Raw genomic sequence first — 17,140 nt, 5'->3', positions numbered from 1 at the left:
TTTTCTACTTCTTGATATGGTGCTTTTAGCTATAAATTTTCCTTTTAGTACTGCTTTCACTGTATCCCATAGGTTTTGGTATGTTGCATTTTCATTATTTTTTGCTTCAAGAAATTTTTCAATTTTCTTCTTAATTTCTTTATTGATTATTCAGAAACATGTTGTTTAATTTCCATGTGTTTGTATAGTTCCCAAAAACTCCTCTTGTTATTAATTTCTAGTTGTATTCCATTGTGGTCAGAGAAGATGATTGATATTATCCCAATTTTTTGAATGCTTTAAGAATTGTTCTGTGATGTAACATATGGTCTATCCTTGAGAATGATCCATGTACTGAGGAGAAGAATGTGTATTCTACAGCCACTGGGTGCAATGTTCTGAAATATTATATCTACCAGTTTTATTCATAGTGTATATTAAGTCTGAAGTTTCTTTGTTGATTTTCTCTCTGGGAGATCTGTACAATGCTGAAGAAGGGTGCTGAGATCTATGGCTATTATTGTGTTGAAGTCTATCTTTGGCTCCAATAATATTTGCTTTTTATAGCTGGGTGCTCCAGTGTTGGGGTCATACATATTTACAATCATTACATCTTCATGGTGAATTGATCCCTTTATCATTACATACTGACCTCCTTTGTCTCTACTTACAGTTTTTGTCTCGAAATCCATTTTGTCTGATATAAGTATAGCTACTCCAGCTCTTTTTTGGTTTTCTTTGGCATGGAATATCTTTTTCCATCCCTTTATTTTCAGTCTGTATGTGTTCTTTATAGGTGAAGTGTGTTTCTTGTAGGTAACAGAACATCGGTTCTCTTTTTTCATTTATTAAGCCACTGTATGTCTTTTTATTGACAAGTTTAGTCCACTTGCAGTCAATATTATTTTTCATATGTAAGGACTTACTCCTGTCATTTTGTAATTTATTTTCTAACTGTTTTGTGGTCTTCTCTTCCTATTTTTCTTCCTTCTTGTCATCTTTTTAGTGAAGATGAATTTTTGGTATTTTTTTAAAATTTCTTGGTTGTTATATTTTGTATATTCATTGTGTGTTTTTTGATTTCAGGGTACCATAAGGCTTGCAAATACTATCTTATAGCCCATTATTTTAAACTAATGACAACTTAGCACTGATTGCATAAACAAGCAAGCAAACACCCCAAAAGAAAACTAACAAAGATTATATTCTTTAACTTCATTGCCCAATTTTTTTAACTTTTTGTTTTTTCTCTTTATATCTTCTTGTACTATGTCTTGAAAAGTTATTGTAATTTTATCAGGTCATTTTCAGACTGCTGATAAAGACATACCCGAGACAGGGTAATTTACAAAGAAAAAGAGATTTGGTCAGGAGATCAAGACCATCCCAGCTAACACAGTAAAATCCCATCTCTACTAAAAATACAAAAATGAGCCGGGTGTGGTGGCATGCACCTGTAGTCCCAGCTACTTGGGACTGAGGCAGGAGAATCACTTGAACCTAGGAGGTGGAGGTTGCAGTCAGCCAAGATCATACCACTGCACTCTAGCCTGGGTGACAGAGCAGGACTCTGTCTCAAAAAAAAAAAAAAAAGGTTTAACTGACTCACACCACATGACTGGGGAGGCCTCACAATATGGCAGAAGGTGAAAGACACATCTTACATGGTGGCAGGCAAAAGGAAAATGAGAGAACATGTAAAGAGGTTGCTGGGATTCAGGGTACCACATCACTAGGCTGCACACAACATGTTCTTATAAAACCATCAGATCTTGGGAGACTTATTCAATCTCATGAGAACAGCATGTGAAAGACCCAGCCCTAGGATTTAACTACCTCCCAACAGGTCCCTCCCATGACACATGACAATTGTGGGAGCCACAATTCAAGATGAGATTTGGGTGGGGACACAGCAAAACCCTATCATTCTGACCCCGACCCCTCCCAAATCTCATGTCCTCACATTTCAAAACTAATCATGCCTTTCAAACAGTCCCCGAAAGTCTTAACTCATTTCGGCATTAATTCAAAAGTCCGCAGTCCAACGTCTCATCTAAGACAAGGTAAGTCTCTTCTGCCTATAAGCCTGTAAAATCAAAAGCAAGTTAGTAACTTCCTAGATACAATGGGGGTACGGACACTGGATAAATACACTCATTCCAAATGGGAGAAATTGGCCAAAACAGAGGGGCTAAAGGCCCCATGCAAGCCTGACATCCAGTGGGGCAGTCAAATCTTAAAGCTCCAAAATGATCTCCTTTGACTCCATGTCTCATATCCAGGTCACACTGATGCAAGAGGTGTGTTCCCATGGCCTTGGGCAGCTCTGCCCCTTTGGCTTTGGAAGGTACAGCCTCCTCCCTGGCTGCTTTCGTGGGCTGGCATTGAGTGTCTGTGGCTTTTCCAGGAGCACAGGGCAAGCTGTCAGTGGATCTACCATTCTAGGGGCTGGAGGACAGTGGCCCTCTTCTCACAGCTCCACTAGGCAGTGTCCCAATGGGGACTTTGTGTGGGGACTCCAACTCAACATTTCCCTTTTGCACTGCCCTAGGAGAGGTTCTCCATGAAGGTCCAGCCCCTGCAGCAAACTTCTGCCTGGACATCCAGGCATTTCCATACATCATCTGAAATCTAGGCAGAGGTCCCCAAACCTCAATTCTTGCCTTCTATGTACCTGCAGGCTCAACACCACATGGGAACTGCTAAGGCTTTGTGCTTGCACCCTCTGAAGCCATGACCAGAGTTGAACCTGGGCCCCATTTAGCTGTAGGTGAAGTTGCTGGGATGCAGGGCACCAAGTCACTAGGCTGCACACAGCACGGTCACCCTGGCCCTGGCCCATGAAACCATATTTCCCTTCTAGGCCTTGAGGCTTGTGATGGGAGGGGCTGCCATGAAGACCTCTGACATGCCCTGGAGACATTTTCCCCATGATTTTGGCAACGTTTGGCTCCTTGTTATTTCTGCAAATTTCTGCAGTCTGCTTGGATTTCTCCTCAGAAAATGGGGTTTTCTTTCCTATTGCATTGTCAGGCTGCAAATTTTCTGAATTTTTATGCTGTATTTCCGTTTTAAAACTGAATGCTTTTAACAGTGCCCAAGTCACGTCTTGAATGCTTTGCTGCTTAGAATTTCTTCTGGCAGATACCCTAAATCATCTCCCTCATGTTCAAAGTTCCACAAATCTCTTGGGCAGGGTCAAATGCCCCCAGTCTCTTTGCTAAAACATAGTAAGAGTCACCTTTACTCCAGTTCCCAGCAAGTTCCTTATCTCCATCTGAGACCACCTCAGCCTGGATTTTATTGTCTATATCATTGTCAGCATTTTGACCAAAGTCATTCAACATACTCTAGGAAGTTCCAAACTTTTCCACAACTTCCTATCTTCTTCTGAGCCCTCCAAACTGTTCCAACCTCTGCCTATTACCCAGTTTCAAAGTTACTTCCACATTTTTGGGTGTCTTTACAGCAGCACCCCACTCTACCAGTACCAATTTACTGTATTAGTCCATTTTCATGCTGCTAATAAAGACACACCTGGGACAGGGTAATTTACAAAGAAAAAGAGGTTTAATTGACTCATAGTTCCACGTGGTTGGGGAGGCCTCACAATCATGGTGGAAGGTGAAAGGCACATCTTATATTGCAGCAGGCAAAAGGAAAATGAGAGAACTTGTTCAGGGAAACTCCCCCTTATAAAACCATCAGCTCTCATGAGACTTATTCACTATCACAAGAACACCATAAGAAATACCCACCCCCATGATTCAATTACCTCCCACCCAGTCTTTTGCACAACACATGGGAATTGTGGGAGCTACAATTCAAGATGAGATTTGGGTGGGGACACAACTAAACCATATTAATAATTATTATTTTTGATTGGTTCATTATTTAGGCTTTCTGCTTAACATATGTGTAGTTTATATACCACAATTACAGAGTTATAATATTCTGTGTTTTTCTGTGTGCTTACCATTACCAGTGAGTTTTGTACCTTCAGATGATTTCTTCTTGCTCACTAATATCCTTTTCTTTGAGATTGAAGTATTCCCTGTAACATTTCTTGGTTGACAGGACTGGTGTTGATGTAATCCTTCAACTTTGCTTGTCTGAGTTCTTTATTTCTTCTTCATGCCTGAATGATATTTTCAATAGATATACTATCCTAAGGTAAATGTTTTTTTTTTTTTTTTTTTTCCTTCATCACTTTCAATATGTCATTCCACTCTCTCCTGGCCTGTAATGTTTCCACAGAAAAGTCTACTGCCAGACATATCAGAGCTCCATTGTATGTTATTTGTTCTTTTCTCTTGCTGCTTTTATAATCCTTTCTTCATCCTTGACCTTTGGGAGTTTGATTATTAAATGCCTTGAAGTTGTCTTCTTTGGGTTAAATCTGCCTGCTGCTTATTATAGCCTCTTGCACTTGGATATTGATATCTTTCTCTAGGTGTGGGAAGTTCTCTGTTATTATCCCTTTCAATAAACTTTCTACCCCTATCTTTTTCTCTACCTCTTCTTTCTGGTCAGTAACTTATATTTGCCCCTTTGAGGATATTTTCTTGATCCTGGAGGCATGCTTCGTTTTTAAAATTCATTTTTATTTTGTCTTCTCTAACTATATATCTTCAAATAGCCTTTCTCCAAACTCAGTAATTCTTTTGTCCACTTGATTAGTTACGCTATGAAGAAACTCTGATGCATTTTTCAGCATATGAATTGCATATTCACCTCCAGATTTTCTGCTTCATTCTTTTTAATTATTTCAATGTCTTTGTTAAATTTATCTGATAGATTTTTGAATTTCTTCTCTGTGTTATCCTGAATTTCTTTGAGTTTCCTCAACACAGCTATTTTGAATTCTCTGTATGAAAAGTCACATATGTCTCTGTCTCCAGGATTGGCCCCTGGTGCCTTATTTCATTTGATAAGGTCATGTTTTTCTGTATGGACTTGATGCCCATGGCTGTTCATTTGTGTCTGATCATTGAAGAGTTATGCAGTTATCATAGTCTTCACAGTCTGGGCTTGTTTGTGTCCATCCTTCCTGGGAATACTTTCTACATAGTCCTCAAGCAGAAGGAGTCTCTTCTCATATCCATGATGATGGTGAATATGCTGGGTCATACCTGAAGCCAGCAAATCTCAGAATCTCACCCAAGGTCCACGGTATGTACTACGTGGTTACCACTGCTGATTATTCAGATCTCAATAGTACTTCTTCAATCAGCAGGTGATGAATCCTGCCAGGGGACTAGGTCCTTCCCTTCAAGGCTGCAGTTCTTTTCTGGCCCAGGGTGTGTTTAGAAATGTCCGGAAACTATGGCATGGAAAAGGGACCTCATGACTAGGACTGGTGCCCTATTCTGCTGTGACTGAGCTGGTACCCAATATGCAAGACATAATAATCTCCACTTTTCTGTCTCCTCAAACAGAAAAGGGGGTCTTCTTTGGAGCCATGAGCTGTGCAGCCTGGGGTTAGTGGAGGGGTGATGTCAGCATTCGTTAGCCACCCCAGTTGGTATTTCAGTGGGTCATGTGCACTCCCAGTCCACTGTCTCTGGGCCCAGTTCAGCCCTAGGACTCACCTAGGTGTTGCAATCTTTGTGGCCAAGACTGCCTTTCAAGTTTATTTGGAGTCCCAGAGCACTTTAGCCTGTGGTGGCAAGGCTTGCAAGAACTCAAGTTCCACTCACTGGAATCAGCAATTACTCTCTGGCTAGGGAGAGTCTAAATACTCCATCCGTGGGTGTTGGCTGAGTTCTGCCTGTTATTGGCAGCACTGAGTTCGAATGCAAAGTCCCACAGTCACTTAACTCTTACTTCTCCAAGAATACAGATTCTCTCTCCACGCTGCCATGTGATCACTTCTTGGGCGCCAGAGAGGGTGGTGTTGGCAATCCAAGACCGTCTTTCTTACCTTCCTCAATGCCTCTTTCAATGATATGAAGTTAATGTCAGGTACTGTGATCACTCACCTGATTTTTCATTCTTATAAAGGTGCTTTTTTTGTGTAGGTAGTTGTCAAATTTGGTGTTTCTTTGGGGAGGACAATCAGTGGAGGCTTCTCTTTGGCCATCTTGCTCCAACTCCTTTCCCCATTTGTTGTTAATCAACCCTTTCTAAATAACTATTTATTCAAATTTGTATATTTTTATTCATCAAAAGATGAAAATGGCAGTAAAATACATTATGCTTGTATTTTTGGATATTTGTACATAACTGGTATGAGTGTGTAAAATTCTGGTCTTTCTTTTCTGGCTCATAACTCAAATCTATAAAATACAGTTTATTAATTAATTATTTTATTCATTCATTAGCTTAAGCATTTAACTATCTCCCAAATGCCAGATATCTTACTAGGCAAGGGCTAAAACAAATGCCTAATACACATAAACAGACTTGACCCTCAAGAAGCAAAATTCATAAATAATACTATATATACTATGGATGACCACATGTATTGGCTTGCTTGAATCACTAACAGTTTATACCTGTTTCCTCATTCGCTTATTTATACTTCTAATACTCTTAAAATTACCCTTGTTTAGACAAGAAATTATATAAAGTTACCTATATATAATATATGAACTTAATTGTCTAAATGAAACTTGAATATATGAAGTTCGAACAATGTAAAAGAAATGTTTATATTTGAGTTTATCAATTTAATGATAAATTTATGTTTAAGATTTTATATAGACACATATAATGTACTTAGCTTTTCCCTTTTCACATTTTATTAATCAAATTTCATTTAAACTCTCTACATGTATATTTAACATTTACATTTGTATTTTTGACTTCTGTAGAGTGTTTTTACCCAGATATCTAACAAATTTTTAGAGCATATCATGTTTACTTACATATAAATTAGTTGAGAGATATCATTGTGGGGAAAGGGGGATGTATGTATGGGGTAGAAATTTTAATCTTTTGTATGAGACAAGGATAATTTCCTCCCATTCATTGTGTAGATACATATTTGGGACCTTCATGCAACCAACTATTATAGTGTTGTTAAATAATAAATTTAGTTTTTTTGTAACTTCCAATATTTGGAATTGCAAAGTTTTACTCTCAGGAATAATGACTAGTTCTGAGTTAAATTTATTTTCCTTATTTCCTCCAATCAGGTGATATATAAAGATCCCAAGTTAGCATCAATGGAGGTGTTTCAGACTCAGATGTCCCCACTAAAGAATACTTTGTCGGCCAGGCGCGGTGGCTCAAGCCTGTAATCCCAGCACTTTGGGAGGCCGAGGCGGGTGGATCACCTGAGGTCAGGAGTTCAAGATCAACCTGGCCAACTTGGCAAAAACCTATCTCTACTAAAAAATACAAAAAAAAAAAAAAAAAAGAATACTTTGTCAATTAACATAAATGAGTGTTGCCCAGCAACAAAAATTTTGTAAGAACTTAAATACCAGGTGACACTTTGTTTTCTAAAGTCCTAATCTATGTAAAAACCTGGTTAAATGTTTGGACATATATAAACATTAAAGTAAAGCAGGTGCTATGATAGAAGAATGTATGAAATTTCAGGGAAGAATAATAGAAAGGACTCAGTCTGGAAATTTATTCAACAGGAAGAAGAGGAAAGAAGAAAAGAATGTTCTACAACAAAGAAAAAGTGGGGAGGGGGAAGAATAGGGTAAGTAAGAGAGAAAAAAATGGAGCCCAGAATAGGAGCATTTCTTTTAAGAAAGATCTCATGAACTCAACTTGTAAATAAATTTTCCGGGAGTACACGTGGTCTAGAGCTCCATGGGGCCTTGCATCAGAAGGGCAGGTATCAACATCTTTGCACACATTACAGACAGAGTTCCAAGAAATGCTTGAGAAGGTTCCGTTTCTTCTTACTTGTGGCATTTTCTGATCATTAAGTTAATACCTGCTTGCTACAAAGAAGCAGAAAAAAATCTGAAGTAGAAAATAGAAGTCACAATAATCCCATGACCCTGAGATATAACCAGTGTTTTGTTCTCCCAAGGTTTCAATATAGTAAGGAATTTCCAAGTAATGAAATATCAAGTCATTTACCTGGGAAATCCAGTGATACAAATAGACATGAACAGAAACAAGAAGCTCCTTATAAAATGTGAATTTTTAAAATTTAATATCTAAGGCAAACCTATACACATAATAAAGCACTTGCCTACCAATATCTCTATCACTGCCCTATTCTCTGTTATTTTTGTTAATAGGGAAAGAGGAAGGCTTGATCTGGGAAGGCTGGAGAAAGAAGACTGAAGGATAGACTGGATGACATTGATGCTATTGCTCATGGCAAAATCTGATGCAAGTAAGCCAGGGAAACTTCATGTGACTTTGAAATATCTTTGTATCTTTGGGACTAGGTCAAGAAAGCTCTCCACTGAAGCAGGCAGCCACTCTACACCCCAGACCCCAGCAATGTAGCTATGGCATGAGGTAGGAAGTAATGAATGCATCTGCAGGCAGTACCCTGAGTGTGGATGTTGGTATTGTTCTGACAGGCAGTGGCAGTTGTGTACCCCCAAGTGGTTTACAAAAAGTATTTGCAAGTAGACACATTGGAGCTGTCAGAGGAGTAGAATGTAGAATAAGTTGTGTGAATGTGGAAACTAGCTGATCAGCTGAATTATGTTCCCCTTTGGGAAATGCTTTGAATCAAATCAATTTTCTTATAAGCAAGCTAGACTTCAAGGTTTTTTTCTTACTTCATATGATATCTGAAATATATATGTGTGTGTGTGTGTGTGTGTGTGTGTGTGTATACAGTACATCTTTTTCATTGCCCTTGGTTCTGTAAATGATTTTTAAGCACATTTTCTATTTGATTCATCAATCATGAATATCTAATTAATAATGGTACACAATGATCTATGTAATGTTTCTGCAGTCCATGTATTGAGTATTACATGGTTAAGTTTTGAAACCTCGTAGTTGAATGCTATAGGTAGTAAGGATGTTTATCAAGATCACGCTAAAACAATGGCATTCCTATTTTTTATGTGACTTGCAATCCATTTCGGTTTTTACCCAATGTAAAGGCCTCACTGTGTTCCAAGATGTGTAGATAGTGGAATACACTTTTCATTGAGGCAGGAAAACCGCCTGAGCACAGATCACTCAAAGCAGACGGATAACAAGAGCAATCACATCTCTCACTCAGACAGGCAATGATTCTTAAGTAGTAGTTTACATAAGACATTTGACATTTGGCAGCTAAGGTTGAAGGAATTCATCTTTCTTGTAGAACAACTGCAGACTAAGGCCTTTTATTCAATAGCTGTAAGTCTACAAATATAAGGAATCAACATCCCTGGGAAGTCCTGCTTTGGAGAACACAAAGATGACTAGTAACAGGAGTGACATAGGAAGAAAGAGACTATTTTTTTTTTTTTAGCTACATCAGGCAAAAGGATTTTCACCAGATCTCAGAAAGATAGTATGAGATTTGGAGTCCTGATCTATGTGGTGTATTATGCTAAAATTAAAATAGTAGGCTATATATAAGAGACCAGCCCCTCCGAGTTTTATTTTAGCTAGATAGTTGGGCCTGGAAGACATCCTTTATTGAAGTGAAGATTTGGTGTTTACACTGGGCAGACTAGATGTTGCTTAGAAGGATTTTACCTTATTGGGGATGTGGGGCAGAGATGGGAGGATGCAAATGATACCTTTCCCCCATCAATGAAAGAAATTGAGTGTGCTTTCTGAAGCCATGAGGAATGGAGTACCCTTTCCCTAACCCTGTTCACTCCCCTACATTCTTCCTCTCTCCCTGAAGGAGTTATAAATATTAGTGTACAAACGAAGAGTGTAGGAAACATAACTCCATATTTATAGCTCAACTGATTTGTCTCTGAGTTCTGTATCCTGTTGAGCTTGTGGGATACAGCTTGCTCTCTTTGCCTCCCCGCGAGACTGTGCTACAGTTTTCCCGACTACATCATTGGGGTGGGAGGGCAGCAGTGGTAATGTCATGAAACCCTCTGGTCCTTGTTTCATTGTCCTGGTCCATGAGGAGCTTCAATCTCAATCATTTTGTGCTACAATTAGGGAATTGTAATCTTACAAAATGCTACCTATTTCGTATGCATCCAAATGCACCATATGACTCTTTTTACGGGGGGTGGGGAGGGGGTTACCTTCTCCCAGTAATGCTGCTAGAAAGCCAAGTAGAGGGTGAACCTACTGCAGGCTCCGTTCTCTCTCCCTACCTCTGCTAGATTAGAGGAGTCTCATTCTATTCAACAAATGAGGGAGGATTGGGAAACAATACTTCTTCCAAAATATTCTGTCCATATGTTTACCTGTCTTTGCTCTTTAGACAAACAGAATCTTACAGATGTTTTTGTTTTCTTCCTGACACATACCTTCCCTAAGGTAACAAACACAGAGCAAGCCACAAGCTTAAATATGGTAAAGGGAAAAGGGAATATCCAGAGAGACAAAAATAACATGTAAGCCAATATCTCAAAATATGTTACAGTTGCAAATTTTTGGCCTGTGTGATTATTTGTTATGACAGGTTTCTAAGCAGTTACTTCTGTTGTATTTAGTAGCTTGATGGGAGGCTAGGCACAGCCTGTGAAGCCAGGGCTCAGAAAGTATAAAGAGGCTAGCAGACCTGCCCACACTCTTGATGTGGACACTGTCAAGGAAGGCAGTGGGGAGAAGCAGCTCCTTGCTTTTCCCTGGTATGATGGTACAAAGAGCACAGGTTCTACAATTAGAAAAACCTGCATTCACATCCTTTTCCACTTACTGGTTATCTGATTTTGAGTAAGTCACTTGATGGTTGTCACAATTTGGACAGTAGTTTTCTTGAAGTAGGGGGATATTTCGTTTTGTTTTTTTCATCTTTATGTCCTCAGAGATGAGCACACTGATGAAACATACTTGGCATGCAGTAAATATATGTGGAAAGCATGTACATAGTTCAACACTTCACAACTTCAGTTTTCTTATTGATGGGAAGTGATAATAGCAGCCGCTCCTGGGAAGATTTAGTAAGGCTCCACGTGTAAATAAGCCTGGCAAACCCCTAAAGGGCAGGCATTCGGTAGACAATTATTTCTCCCTTCCTTTTCCCCTGTCCCCTTTGTCTTTTCTCCTACATTTCCTCCTATATTTCACTACCTAGTGACTGTCTATAATTGGCATTTTTGTTCCTAGTAGGCATAGCGTCCCTCTATTGATTAACTCATAAATAGTCATCGTCTTTATCAACACTTGCAGCATAAATAGGAGTTGAATGTCTAATCTATGAGACATTAGGCTGCTTATGTTTTCAACTGCTTTAGAGTAAGAGCAACCCCTGTCTCCTCCACTACATCTCCATCCACCTGATACCTTACTGCCACTTACTCAGGAAAATTAACTGCTACTTTCTCTCTTTTGAAGAAGGGAATTCTGTCCTTTAATAAAACTTGACTGTTTTCCCATTCGTGATTCTAATCTGTTGTCCATCTAAATCATTTGATTTTTTTTGCCTCAGACTAAAGTTTTTCTTTTCAGATCAATAGAAACACAGCTTCTCCTACATCTGGCTGGGCTGGCTTCAGGTTTTCAGAGGAAGAGGAAAGGAACTTTACATCACTGATGGAGAATGAGAAGGTGAATAAGTATAGGAGAAATTATTGTTTAAATCTGAAAGCACTGGCATCTAGTAAACAATAATTCTGTGCCTGTTTTCATCCTTCCTGCCTCAAATGCTTTCAGAACAAAATGTAAGATGGTCTCAGTAATCTTTATTTGTAGGCTTTGGAGTGTGCTGCAGTGATGGTGATTCAGGGACCAGGAGAGTTTCATGGGGTAGAGGTCAAGATTTGAAACCAGGCAGTTGGATTCCATAGCTTGCCTTCTTAGCCACTATGCTCAATTGTTTTCCATGGTGGTAAGTATAGTATTCCTAAGAGCATTCATTTTTTAAGAATTATCAGCTCTTAGAACTATTAAATATCATCCAGATTTCCTGGCTTTGTAGGTGTCCATGAAGAGGCTGGGAGACCACCAGCTGAAATGTTGCAAGATTTCTTTATTGGTCAGGAAGTTGGGTCTTAAGATATAATTCTAATGCAATGTTTTAAAACTGGAGTCCTTACCTGTAATAGTTTACTCAGATTTGATCTTGAAGTTTTTCTCATGAGATTGGCAATAAACTCTAGCTGTGCCCTGATGGGGCTCTAGATAAGGTAGTCATGGATGTTGCTTCATTATCCTGGTGGGTATTCTCATGCCTTAGTGTCTCACCTGTGACCAGGGGTTCCTCTCACAGAAAATTTGCTTGTACTGGCAGATGCCCTTGTGGCTCGTTTCCGGTCTGTGTTCAGTTTATTCCTACCAAGGTAACCACCCTCTGAGATAGATACGAGTGGGAGGAGAGTTAGATTCAGGGGCACCCATCAGGTGAGACACAGAAGAGGCAACCCAACAAAACACATGAAGTAACAGAAGCAGCGTGTTACTTATAGGGTAGAAAGCCTCACAGGGCTAACAGCAAGTGGGGAGTCACTGGGGATATGCACACCCAACCAGTGCATGGAGAGCAAGAGAGAAAGAGTGAGAAATCAGTGGGCCAGGCCTTTCCAGGGTGTTATTTAAGCAGGAATCCCGAGGGTAGTTCTAATTGGTGGGTTTACAACAAGTAGGCATGAGTTCCTTGGAATCATGCTGTGAGTGAAAGGTGGTCACTGTGGCACCTCTGTGCAGGCCACGTGGGGTGTGAGGGTCAGTTGGACAAGTCAAGCAGGTTGTATCTATCTGTCCACAAGGATGTGGTCACCAAAAGGTGTTAGTATAAGGCATGTAATCTGGATCAATCACACTGAAGAACTGGGAGAGTTGGAAAACTCGAAACTGTGTCAAGGGTTAGTAAATCTTGACTCTGTTGTGAGAAATTCTAATTTATATTCAAAATGCATACTGAGCCAACATATAATTATAAAAATTCACTACATTACCGTATTAAAATCTCTAAATTGGATGGGCTACAAGGAGTCCATAAACCCCCCAAACAGTATGTAAAATGTGTACATTATCAAAAAACTAATCTGCCACAATCAAGTAGACTTTATTCCCGGGATGGAAGTCTGGTTCAATGTATGCAAATCAATAAATGACTCATCACATAAACAGAAATAAAAACAAAAATCCCATGATTATCTCAATAGATACAGAAAAGGCAATCCAGTACAATCCAACATCCCTTCTAACAACCTTCATCAAACTAGGTATTGATGGTAGATACCTCAAAATAATAAGAGTCATCTACTACAAACTCAGAGTCAGCATCATAACAAACAGGCAAAGCTAGAAGCATTCCCCTCTGGAACAAGACAAGGATGCTCACTCTCACCACTTCTATTCAACATACTACTGGAAGTCCTAGCCAGGTGAGAGAAAGAAATAGAAGACACCCATATAGTAAAAGAAAAAGTCAAACTATCTTTCTTCAGACACAATATGATACTATGCCTAGAAAACCCCGTAGTCTCTTCCCAAAGGCTTGTAAATCTGATAGACAACTTCAGCAAAATTTTAGAATACAAAATCAATGTACAAAACTCAGTAACATTTCCATACACCAATAACATCCAAGCTGAGGGCCAAATCATGAATGTAATCCCATTCACAATAGCCACAAAAAGAACAAAATATCTAGGAAAACAGCTAACTAGTGTGGTGAAAGACTTCTACAGTGAGAACTATAAAATACTGCTGAAAGAAATCAGAGATGACACAAACAAATGGATAAACATTTCATGCTCATGAATAAGAAGAATTGACGTTGTTAAAATGGCCATACTGCCTAAAGCAATTTACAGGTTCAATGCTATTTCTATCAAACTACCAATGATATTTTTCACAGAATTAGAAAAAAAAAAAAAATTCTAAAATTCATTTGGAACCAAAAAAGAGCTAGAATAGCCAAAGAAATCCTAAGCAGAAAGAACAAACCTGAAGGCATCACACTACCTGACTTCAAACTATTCTATAAAGCTACAGTAATTAAAAGAGCATGGTACTGGTTCAAAAACACACACATAGACCAATGGAACAGGTTAAAGAACCCAGAAATGAAGCTGCTCACCTACAACCATCTGATCTTTGACAAAGCCAACAAAAACAAGCAATGGGGAAAGTACTCTTTGTTCAATAAATGCTGCTGAGATAACTGGGTAAACATATACAGAAGAATGAAACTGGACCCCTACGTTTCACCATATACAAAAAGCAACTCAGGATGGATTAAAGAGCAAAATGTAAAATGTGAAAATATAAAAACCCTGGGATAAAATCTGAGAAATACCATTCTGGACTCAGCTCAGACAATGACTAAAGGACAAAGACTTTAAAAGCAATTGCAACAAAACCAGAAATTGACTAGTGGGACCTAATTAAAATAAAGAGCTTCTGCACAGCAAAGGAACTACAACAGAGTAAAGAGACAACATACAGAATGGGAGAAATTTACAAACTATGCATCTGACAAAAGTCTAACATCCAGGATCTATAAGGAACTCAAACAAATGAACAAGCAGAAAACAACCCCATTAAAAATGGGCAAAGGACGTGAACAGATACTTCTCAAAAGAAGACATACACACGGCCAACAAGCATATGAAAAATTTCTCAATATCGCTGATTATTAGGGAAACGCAAATTAAAACCACAATGAGATACCATCTTACACCAGTCAGAATGTCTATTGTTAAAATTTCAAAAGGCAACAGATGCTGGCCAAGTCACAAAGGAAAGGCAATGATTATATACTATTGGTGGGAATCTAAATTAGTTCAGCCACTGTTGAAAGCAGTTTGGAAATTTCTCAAAAAACATAAAATAGAACTACATTTCAACTCAGCAATCCCATTACTGGGTATATAACCAAAGGATTATAAACTGTTCTACCATAAGGACACATGAAGGTGTATGTTCACTGCAGCACTTTTCACAATAGCGAATATATGGAGTCAACCTAAATGCCCATCAGCGATTAACTGGATAAAGAAAAAGTATTCCACATCATGGAATACTACATAGGTATAAAAGATGAGATCATGGCCTTTGTAGCAATATGGATGGAGCTGGAAACCATTATCCTAAACAAATTAACTGGAACAGAAGACAAAATATCACATGTTCTTACTTATAAGTGGGAGCTAAACATTGAGTACCCATGGACACAACAAAGGAAACAGTAGACACTGTAGCCTGTTCGAGGGCAGAAGGTGGGAAGGAGGGCAAGGATTGAAATACTACTTATCAGTAGTATGCTGATTACCTAGGTGATAAAATCATCTGTACATCAAACCCCTGTGACATACAATTTACCCATGTAATAAACCTGCACATGTACCCCCTGAACCTAAAATAAAAGTTGGAAAGAAAATAAATAAAAAATAAAATTTATACATGCATAGTTGCGATTTTCTGGGAAGAAAATCATAGCTTTTCACCCTATTTTCCAAAAAAGTTAATAATAATCTTATACAAATTGATTTATTGATTATAAAAGTTGTAAATATATTACACTCAAAGGATAAACTATTTTTTGTTAAATTATTAGGAGCAATAACATTTGGGCAAGATTATTAATTAAAATGGGTTAGGATTTGTAATGTCACCAGAGTAACGATGAACTATACATCTATCTATCTGTGTATCGTTATCATCTATCTACTAATATATCTATGGTGTGTTTTGTTTTATAATGGTTTATGATTCACAAGTGCTTTCGTCATATATTATCTCATTTAATCCAATATCAACCTCATAAGTGGGTTAGTATTATTATCATTTTTATAATTAAGAAAAAATATTTCAGGCAATTCCCAACTTCCTGTTATTAAGTAAGGGAGCTAGGATTCAAATCTAGGTCTGTCAACATCCAGCCCCAACAGTTTTCAACACTGACATGACTCATCTTTCTATTTATTTTATTAACAAATTCTTTTTACAATTTTATTGAGAAATAATGGAGAACCAGAAAACCTGCACAAATCTCAAGAAATTTGCTGTTATTTCTATTTTTATTCCTCTATATATGAGGTCTTAAAAAATTAATCTCTGGGTGCTTTTCAAATTTTCTCTTTATCATTAGTTTTGAGACATTTCATTATCTTATGCTTTGGTGTAGTTTGCATTGTGTTTTGTCTTCTTGCGGTTCATCAAGCTTCTTATCGTTTTCATTAGATATAGGAAAATTTGGCCCTCATATACTTGAATACTTTTTCAGCTCATTCCTCTCCTTCACAGACTAGCAATTATATAATGTTAGGCTGCTAGAAGTTTTCTACAGATCACTGCTTTTTTTGTTTTTGTTTTTCTTTCTGTGTTTAATTTTTAATAATTTCTATTTCTATTTCAAGTTTACTAATCCATTCCTCTGCAATGCCTGATCTGCCATTATTCCCATCTGGTGTATTTTTCATTTCAGACACTAGTTTTCATTCCTAGAGGGTAAGTTTTTAATTTTTTATATTTTCCAAGTTGCTACTTAGCATCTTAAACATGTGGAATATTTAAAGTACGTATTTAATGTCTTTGTCTACTGCTTTAAACATCTGTGCCAGCTCTTGTTGTTTTGATTGATTGAATTTTTTTCTTTATGATTTGTATTCGTTTATTTCTTTGCATTCCAGCCAATTTTAATTAGCTACCTGACATTGTGAATTTTACCTTTTTAGATGCTAGATATTTTTGTATTGCTACAAATGTTCTCAAGCTTTGCTCTGGGTGCAGTTAAGTTACTTGGAAATAGTTTGATCTTTTTTGGTCTTGCTTTTACAATTTGTTAGGTGGGCTCAGAACAGTGATTTATGTAGCACTACTCATGCCCCTGCCTGGGCGAGACACTTCTCTTACTCTACCCAGTGCTCCATGAGTGAGGTTTTCTGGTCTGGCTGGCAGGAAAAGACGCTATCTCTTGTCCTTGTGTGAGTACTCAGCACTGTTGCTTCTAAACCCTTTGGATGTTATATTTTTCTTTTCTCCACTGCTTTGGGTAGTTTTCAAACATACGTAAATTTATTAATACTCTGCTGAATGCTCAAGGAGATCCTACAGTGGTCTCTAATGTTCTCTGTGCAACCTTCTCCTCCTCAGTACTCTGTCTTGCCAATTCCCACTACCTTGGTATTTCTGGACTCTCATGCCAACTTCT

General features: G+C 38.2%; 1 long non-coding RNA gene across 2 annotated transcripts in view; it reads left to right on the top strand.

Annotated features, from left to right (window-relative positions):
• Nucleotides 1–4,167: 4,167 nt before the first annotated feature.
• The window catches only part of LOC110741269, a 32,147-nt gene continuing 19,174 nt past the window's right edge, over nt 4,168–17,140 (top strand). Inside the window, exons 1-3 of one of the 2 annotated variants that reach the window (XR_004177392.1) lie at nt 4,168–7,636; nt 8,190–8,287; nt 11,491–11,589. This is a non-coding gene — a long non-coding RNA (uncharacterized LOC110741269). Of the gene's footprint in view, nt 7,637–8,189; nt 8,288–11,490; nt 13,775–17,140 lie in introns of those variants that run through there. The other variant, XR_002517179.2, reaches the window with a different exon arrangement.

Source organism: Papio anubis, chromosome 12 (assembly GCF_008728515.1).
Source record: "Papio anubis isolate 15944 chromosome 12, Panubis1.0, whole genome shotgun sequence".
In the NCBI taxonomy this organism is placed as follows: Eukaryota; Metazoa; Chordata; class Mammalia; order Primates; family Cercopithecidae; genus Papio; species Papio anubis.
This window is presented reverse-complemented; position numbering and strand designations above follow the sequence as displayed.